Consider the following 8945-nt stretch of genomic DNA (forward strand, 5'->3'; position numbering starts at 1 on the left):
AAAAAAATATTCCATACTTCAATATTACTTTGTTTATATAAAAGTGTTGATGTACACTTTTCTATTAAAAAATAGATTTAAATAAGTGTTAACTTATATTTACTCCTTTTGAACATGTTTTATATATGAATACATAAATTATTGTAGCGTAATGGCTTTGTTATTTTTTAATAAATAATTCAATCAATCAATGGAGTTATTAAACAAGTGTTGGAAATGAAGTTTCAGGAAAAAAATAGGCAATTCTACCAAATACAGTCATCCCCTTATTTAGCACATTTAAGATGAAAAGTGAGCTTCCAATAATACTGAATGATAGTTAAGTAAATCATTCATTGCTCTTAAAAGTCTCTTAAGATTGCTGCCAAAACATACTGAATGTCATCGTCACTGTTTACTGTATTGATTAAAAAAGATTTACTCCCCCGGTTTATTTTGTCATTCCAAAGGTTCTTCTTCTCTTGTCCTGCATTGTATAAAACTTTACACGACTGGACCGAAGAAGATTTTTGTCGATGCTAACTGCAACGATGGTAAGTTTAATTCGTATTTGTCTTTTTTGTCAAAATATATTGAAAACATGTTTTTTTTTGTCATCCTTAGAGAAGATACCTCTTTTTGGCTTTGGTCTTTTGTGTCCTGCTGCCAATGGCCAACGGATCTTGCTATTTTTTGAACCCTTCACCAAGTAAAGACAATACTTATTTGTTGGTTTTATTAATAAAGTAACATCTGTAGTTTTAGGGAAAAAAATGATACGTATTGTGTATATTTTAAGACAGGGATGTGAAATTCATCTGTGGAGTTGGCGAGTTTTCCCCGTGCCTGCGTGGGTTTTCCCCGGGTACTACGCTTTCCGTCCGCATCCACAAAATATGCATGCTAGGCTAGCTAGTTGAATATTTTAAATCAGGGGTGTCCATTTTATTTTTGGCCCGATTGGGAGGGGCGTTGGATTTAGCACCCTCTGCGACCCCAGTGAGGATAAGCAGTATGGAAAATGATTAATTCATTCATTCATTTTCTGTACCGCTTATCCTCACAAGGGTCACCAATCGCAGGGCATAAGAAGACAAACAGTGTTCAACCAGCTAGCCTAGCAGGCATGTGTTGAGAACCCAGAGAAAACCCACGCAAGCCCGGGGCGTCATAACAGCCTCGGCCGCGGGGCAGAACCCAGGTGCAGGAAGCAGGCAACAAAAAGGGAGTCCTGGTGCACAAACTTAAGTTTGAAATAAAAACACAACAACAGAAAAACCCTTACAAACTTAAAACTTGGGAAAAAAATAACAAAGAAAACAAACTTAACCGGGAAGTACGAAGAGAAGACGCATACTGACGGATGGCGACATAACGACAAACAGAAAATACTCAAACACACATGCACAAAAACACGGGGTTTAAATACACAGCATTATGATTACTGACAACCACAAACACCTGGGTCACTCACACAAGGGAAGGACAACCAGAATAGACAAATCAGGTGAAACTCATATCACCCAACCACAAAAAAACAACAAACTCCACACGGTAAGGACTGACCTGGGATCGAACCCTCGACCCCATAACTGTGAGGCCCTGGCGCTAACCACTTGTCCACCGGGCCGTTACTGAAAAGAAAAAAATGGAGGAAAAAAAACTAAATATCTTTACTTGTATCAACTTAGCTTTAATTTTAGCATGAAATATTTAAATAAGATGTTGACACTTTTTTTCCCACCCTTAAATGTCCCGATTCCCGATACCCGCCAAGACGCAACCCACTGCTTCGATGAGGCGGATAATAAATGGTACCCAGTTGGAGCCGCTTGGAGAAACACTGAGTGCCTGATTTGTTCCTGCACCCAATGCTGCACGTCGTAAGTCGAACCCGCGGACGCTTTTTTAACATCGTCGGGACTGTGAAATACGCGCTTGCCGACTTTTCCTCGCACACAGGTACAGCGAACCCCGACATTTTCCGGAGGACTGCGTATCTGTCTTTGACAAAAAAGCGTGTGAATACAAGGTGCACAAGAGGGACGATCCTACTATTGAGTGTCCAATTTTTGCCTCAGTAGGAAAGTGATGCAGTCATGACAAAAACAATGCTACAAAAGTGGAAATGGGGACGAATTTTGAGAACAATTGTCAAAAGTGGAAGTCAATAAAACATGGTGCAGATTTGTGTCTTTGCATTTATTTATTTTTTTATCTTGTAGCAAAGATCAGAAAATAATCCACATTTAAAATTGAAATGTATACGCTATAGTATAGCTACTATATGGTTCCTACTTTGCAGAAATTCACTTAACACGGGTTTGTTGTGTAACGGATTAACCACGGAAATCGAGGGAATACTGTAAATTCCACTATGTCTTAAAAAACTGCAATTTTATATCTTAATAAGATTTCTATTTCAAGTAAGTTTCTTCATCTTGTTAAAAATGAGTCAAAAGATGAATGTGTAAGATTACTCCACTTACTTAAAGTACTACTTTTTATTCTTATTAAGGCCATACATCTAAAAGTTGGTCATTTATCGCCGTAATGAGGAAAAAAAATAATATTTTAAACAACTTCTATTCTGAAATGAAGATTTCTCACATCTTTACTCCCGTTAAAATAAGAAACACTGTAATATAGCAGAAACAAATCACTTTTAGTCGGTATATGTGAATGCTGCTCTACTTACGAACGATTCAAATTACAAAACCACTTAAATTTGTAAGTAGAGTAGTAGTACCTGACGGAATGGATTTGTAAGTAGAGGTAGCACTGCATTTTGTCAGCCATGCATTTTTAGCTTGGATGTGAAACCTTGACCTTTTTATTTTGCAACCAGAATGCAAATATTGACATATTTGGGTAGTTGGATTGTTAATTTCAGGGAAATGATTCCAAAGAGGCGGGGCCTGACAGGAAAACACTCCTGACATTGGCTGTCAATCCAGATACAGCTCTCACTTCATTGACAGTTGTTGCAAAAATGGTAAGCTTTGTTTACATTTTTTAAAAAAAATTAATCTCTCCTTCCATGGTTTAAAATGCCTTTTTTTTTCAATCACCGTTAGAGAATTGACGTCTCTTTAGCTTTGTTGCTAGCCATCCTGCTACCACTCTCAAATGCAGATTGCATTAATTTTTTGCTTGAACCAGGTAAAAAAAAAACAATGCATTCCATATTTCCTTCACAATGGCATTATATATAAACATTTATCATTATTTGTTGTTCCCGTGATGGTGCGACCGAGTGCTTTGACGAGGTGGACAATAAATGGCACCCCGTTGGATCCGTTTGGTTAAACAGTAACTGCATGAAATGCACTTGCAGCGGATGCTGCACAGTGTAAGTTGAAGATTTTGAAAGATATTTACGAGCTGTTTACGAGATATTTACTTGCCTTTTGCTTCTTTGCTCCAGGTACAGCACTCCCACCAAATTTCCAGATGACTGCGTGTCTGTTTTTGACAGACTGGCGTGTGAATACAAAGTGCACAAGAGAAATGACCCATCTATTGAATGTCCCATTTTCGGTAGTGTTCCGTAAAGTGATTGGGAAATGACATCATAAAAATAAATCAATAAAGACGCACATGAGGCCTGTTTATTGCCTCAAATCTGGCGATCAGATTCGATTTTTGTATATCACTTTGGAGATTAAAAAAATAATAATCAAAATGGACATATAAATTTATATCTGTTTGTTATTGTATGTTTGAACAGAATATGGCTTTTATTTTTAAGATCTATTTTAAAGTTTTTACTTCAGACCTGCTTAAGTGCAAAAATGCAGGATTCTAAATATATATATATTTTTTTAAAAAGTATTCAGGGGCACCTGTGATGCAGCACACTTGTGTGGAACAGTAGGCGGAGCCTAAAGGGGACTGGCTTGGCAGTGTGGCAAAAAAATAAAGTATTTAATTATATAAGTAGAGTATGAATGAGCCGCAAAGTCCCCATCAGGCAGAACAACCCCACTCTGGGACCGGATTGGACCCACTGGTGGGCCACTTCTGGCCCACGGGCCACAGGTTTGACACCACTATTATAAAGTGGAGGAATGGTTGAGCCCTTGAAAAAAAAAATCACAGTTTCTCCATTCATTTGCGTTATAAACAAGAAATAAGTTTAAAAAAAACAAATATATTTTGGTTATTTTTGCATTTTTGCAGTTTGGAGTTTTAAAAATAAAATAAAAATGGATATATCTCTGTATTTGTATTTGTCATAAATAAAAAATGATTATGGGATCATGTGCAAATGTATATACAGGGGGGGAATGTTTGGGTTATTACATTTGCTTGTAATGAAGTATGCTTTGCTTTATTAAGGTTTATTATTACATATTAGAATGCAAATGTATAAACGGGGGAATGTTGGGTTTATTATATATCTGTTTCGCTTTCTTTAGGTTTATACAATATAATATATTGGAAATGCTTTGTTTAACTTAGCTTATTGACACTAAAAAGGGTCACTTTAGGATATCTGCTTGCAACCCTGATAAACAAAGGGAAAGGTCTCTATCAAGTTGGACTTAAAGCGTATCTATTGGTGAACCTATCAATTTCAAAACATTTCAAAACTTTATTATAGCAGAAACAAATCTCTTTTAGTCGATAGATGTGAATGCTGCTCTACTTACGAAAAATTCAAGTTACAAATCCACTGTGGAATGGATTAAGTTTGTAAGTAGAGGTACCTGGTGGAATGGATTTGTAAGTAGAGGTAGCACTGCATATTCTCAGCCATGCATTTTTAGCTTGGATGTGAAACCTTGACCTTTTTATTTTGCAACCAGAACTCAAATATTGACATATTTGAGTAGTTGGATTGTTAATTTCAGGGAAATGATTCCAAAGAGGCGGGGCCTGACAGAAAAACACTCCTGATATTGGCTGTGAATCCAAATACTGCTCTCACTTCATTGACAGTTGTCGCAAAAATGGTAAGCTTTGTTTACATTAAAAAAAAAAATAATAATCTCTCCTTCCATGGTTTAAAATGCAATTTTTTTTCAATCACCGTTAGAGAATTGACGTCTCTTTGGCTTTGCTGCCAGCCATCCTGCTACCGCTCTCAAATGCATATTGCTCCTCTAATTTGCCTCAGTATGGTAAAAAAAACAATGCATTCCATATTTCCTTCACAATGGCATTATATATAAACATTTATCAATATTCGTTGTTCCCGTGAAGGTGCGACCGACTGCTTTGACGAGGTGGACAAGAGATGGCACCCCATTGGATCCGTTTGGTTAAACAGTAACTGCATGAAATGCAGTTGCAGCGGATGCTGCACAGTGTAAGTTGAAGATTTTGAAAGATATTTACGAGCTGTTTACCAGATATTTACTTGCTTTTTGCTTCTTTGCTCCAGGTTCGGCATTCCCAAACAATTTCCCGATGACTGCGTGTCTGTTTTTGACCCACTGGCGTGTGATTACAAAGTGCACAAGAAAGATGACCCATCTATTGAATGTCCAGTTTTTGCTGCTATTGGGTAAAATGATTGGGAAATTACATCATAAAAATAAATTAATAAAGATGCACATTAGGCCTGTTTATTGCCTCAAATCTGGTGGTCAGATTCCATTTTTGTATATCACTTTGGTGTTAAAAAAAAATCAAATTGGACATATCAATTTATATCTGTTTGTTATTGTATGTTTGAATAGAATATGGCTTTTATTTTTAAGATTTATTTTAAAGTTTTTACTTCAGACCTGCTTAAGTGCAAAAATGCAGGATTCTAAATATATATAAAAAATTTTTTAAGTATTCAGGGGCACCTGTGATGCAGCACACTTGCGTGGAACAGTAGGCGGAGCCTAAAGGGGACTGGCTTGGCAGTGTGGCAAAAAAATAAAGTATTTAATTATATAAGTAGAGTATGAATGAGCTGCAAAGTCCCCATCAGGCAGAACAACCCCACTCTGGGACCGGATTGGATCCACTGGTGGGCCACTTCTGGCCCACCGGCCACAGGTTTGACACCACTATTATAAAGTGGAGGAATGGTTGAGCCCTTGTAAAAAAAAAATCACAGTTTCTCCATTCATTTGCGTTATAAACAAGAAATAAGTTAAAAAACAAACAAATATATTTTGGTTATTTTTGCATTTTTGCAGTTTGGAGTTTTAAAAATAAAATAAAAATGGATATATCTCTGTATTTGTATTTGTCATAAATAAAAAATGATTATGGGATCATGTGCAAATGTATATACAGGGGGGGAATGTTTGGGTTATTACATTTGCTTGTAATGAAGTATGCTTTGCTTTATTAAGGTTTATTATTACATATTAGAATGCAAATGTATAAACGGGGGAATGTTGGGTTTATTATATATCTGTTTCGCTTTCTTTAGGTTTATACAATATAATATATTGGAAATGCTTTGTTTAACTTAGCTTATTGACACTAAAAAGGGTCACTTTAGGATATCTGCTTGCAACCCTGATAAACAAAGGGAAAGGTCTCTATCAAGTTGGACTTAAAGCGTATCTATTGGTGAACCTATCAATTTCAAAACATTTCAAAACTTTATTATAGCAGAAACAAATCTCTTTTAGTCGATAGATGTGAATGCTGCTCTACTTACGAAAAATTCAAGTTACAAATCCACTGTGGAATGGATTAAGTTTGTAAGTAGAGGTACCTGGTGGAATGGATTTGTAAGTAGAGGTAGCACTGCATATTGTCAGCCATGCATTTTTAGCTTGGATGTGAAACCTTGACCTTTTTATTTTGCAACCAGAACTCAAATATTGACATATTTGGGTCGTTGGATTGTTGATTTCAGGGAAATGATTTTGCCGCCGAAGAGGCGGGGCCTGACAGGAAAACACTCCTGACATTGGCTGTGAATCCAAATACTGCTCTCACTTCATTGACAGTTGTCGCAAAAATGTTAAGCTTTGTTTACATTAAAAAAAAATTAAATCTCTCCTTCCATGGTTTAAAATGCCATTTTTTTTCAATCACCGTTAGAGAATTGATGTCTCTTTGGCTTTGTTGCTAGCCATCCTGCTACCGCTCTCAAATGCAAGTTGCTTCCATACTTTGCTTGAACCAGGTAAAAAAAAATACAATGCATTCCATATTTCCTTCACAATGGCATTATATATAAACATTTATCAATATTCGTTGTTCCTGTGAAGGTGCGACCGAGTGCTTTGACGAGGTGGACAATAAATGGCACCCAGTTGGATCCGCTTGGTTAAACAGTGAGTGCATGAAATGCACTTGCAGCGGATGCTGCACAGCGTAAGTTGAAGATTTTGAAAGATATTTAAGAGCTGTTTACGAGATATTTACTTGCCTTTTGCTTCTTTGCTCCAGGTTCGGCACTCCCACCCAATTTCCCGATGACTGCGTGTCTGTTTTTGACCAAAAGGCGTGTAAATACAACGTGCACAAGAAAGATGACCCATCTATTGAATGTCCAGTTTTTGTTTCTGTTGGGTAAAATGATTGGGAAATGACATCATAAAAATAAATCAATAAAGATGCACATTAGGCCTGTTTATTGCGTCAAATCTGGTGGTCAGATTCGTTTTTTTGCATATCACTTTGGATTTTTTTTTTAAATAAAAAGGGACATATCAATTTATTTGCTTTAGTGCAAACCTCCCTAAATGCAGGATTCTAAATACTATATATATATATATATATATATATATATATATATATATATATATATATATATATATATAAATATCAGGGGTTGTCCTTTCAGGGCGCAAACATATTCAGGGGCACCTGTGATGCAGCACACCTGTGTGGAACAGTAGGCGGAGCCTAAAGGGGACTGGCTTGGCAGTGTGGCAAAAAAATAAAGTATTTAAGTATTTAATTATATAAGTAGAGTATGATTGAGCTACAAAGTCCCCATCAGGCAGAACAACCCCACTTCTGGCCCACGGGCCACAGGTTTGACACCATTATTATAAAGTGGAGGACTGGTTGAGCCCTTGTAAAAAAAATCACAGTTTCTCCATTCATTTTCTTTATAAACAAGAAATAATAAAAAATATTTATATATTTTAGTTATGTTTGCATACGAGTCATATAGACGTAATATTATAGCATATTTAAGTAACTTTATTTATTTGTTATACATATGTGACATACCTGAAATAGGGTGCTGGGTACTATAAAAGACTGAATAGTAAATAAATATAGAAATAAATAATCGTAATGTAGACAGTGATACAAGAGTATGTATTATTATTATTTTGTACAATAATAAATTGGCGGAGTGTCACAACACCAATGAAAGCGAAATATGGATATATTTTCAATTTTAAATGTAGATGAATTCTTTATTTCAAGCAATATGAATAGTATCTGATTATACTAAAATATTGGGAGGCTTTCATTTTTAGTTTGGATTGGAAATACATATTTTTTTAGGATTAATGTGTAGAAACAATGAAAGGATGCATTTTTTTTTGCAAAGTTGCTTTGTGTCCATTGGATTTTTAGATGATTAAATATTTAGACTTTTAATGTCTGTAATATCTGCAGTTGTCATGATTGCAATATCTTTTTTTTTTCTACAAATAATATCGTCCAATGTGGTGGTGACCCCATGGAAAACGCCCCTGCCATTGGCCTATTTAATCCCAGTGTTTAACTCCTCTGTCCTGCACTTTGATCCTTTGGAACTCGAGCTTTTTGTGAGGGGTCGTAGCTGATGACACTCGTTGCAAAAATGGTAAGTTTCATGAATTTATTTTTTTAATAATAACATACATCAGTGAAAAAAACCATTTTATGATGCCTTTTAGAGAACATATCTGCGTCTGGCTGTTCTTCTTTGTGCCGTACTGTCGCTGGCAAATGGTTTTTGCTTCCCTAAAATCATCCCACCAGGTAAAGAAAAAGTTTTTTTTTTATATTTGAAATTCAAAATATATTTGAAAAAAAAATGTTGATCACCTGGTAGGCGC

The 8945-nt window shown here is 35.9% G+C and overlaps 4 long non-coding RNA genes across 4 annotated transcripts; 3 read left to right on the forward strand and 1 right to left on the reverse strand.

The window, feature by feature from the left end:
- The first annotated feature begins 411 nt into the window (after window positions 1-411).
- LOC144074857 (uncharacterized) lies at window positions 412-2166 on the forward strand. Its single transcript, XR_013300399.1, has 4 exons — window positions 412-533; window positions 604-688; window positions 1757-1862; window positions 1942-2166. It is a non-coding gene; the product is annotated as an uncharacterized LOC144074857 (long non-coding RNA).
- LOC144074859 (uncharacterized) lies at window positions 1217-3570 on the reverse strand. Its single transcript, XR_013300401.1, has 2 exons — window positions 3387-3570; window positions 1217-1613 (listed from the first exon to the last, which is right to left on the reverse strand). It is a non-coding gene; the product is annotated as an uncharacterized LOC144074859 (long non-coding RNA).
- LOC144074858 (uncharacterized) lies at window positions 2886-3457 on the forward strand. Its single transcript, XR_013300400.1, has 3 exons — window positions 2886-2974; window positions 3057-3331; window positions 3407-3457. It is a non-coding gene; the product is annotated as an uncharacterized LOC144074858 (long non-coding RNA).
- A 1291-nt stretch (window positions 3571-4861) lies between the features above and the next one.
- Window positions 4862-5540, forward strand: LOC144074679 (uncharacterized). Its single transcript, XR_013300353.1, has 4 exons — window positions 4862-4937; window positions 5021-5105; window positions 5188-5293; window positions 5369-5540. It is a non-coding gene; the product is annotated as an uncharacterized LOC144074679 (long non-coding RNA).
- Window positions 5541-8945: the final 3405 nt, after the last annotated feature.

This window comes from Stigmatopora argus, chromosome 5 (genome assembly GCF_051989625.1).
Source record: "Stigmatopora argus isolate UIUO_Sarg chromosome 5, RoL_Sarg_1.0, whole genome shotgun sequence".
NCBI classification, from domain to species: domain Eukaryota; kingdom Metazoa; phylum Chordata; class Actinopteri; order Syngnathiformes; family Syngnathidae; genus Stigmatopora; species Stigmatopora argus.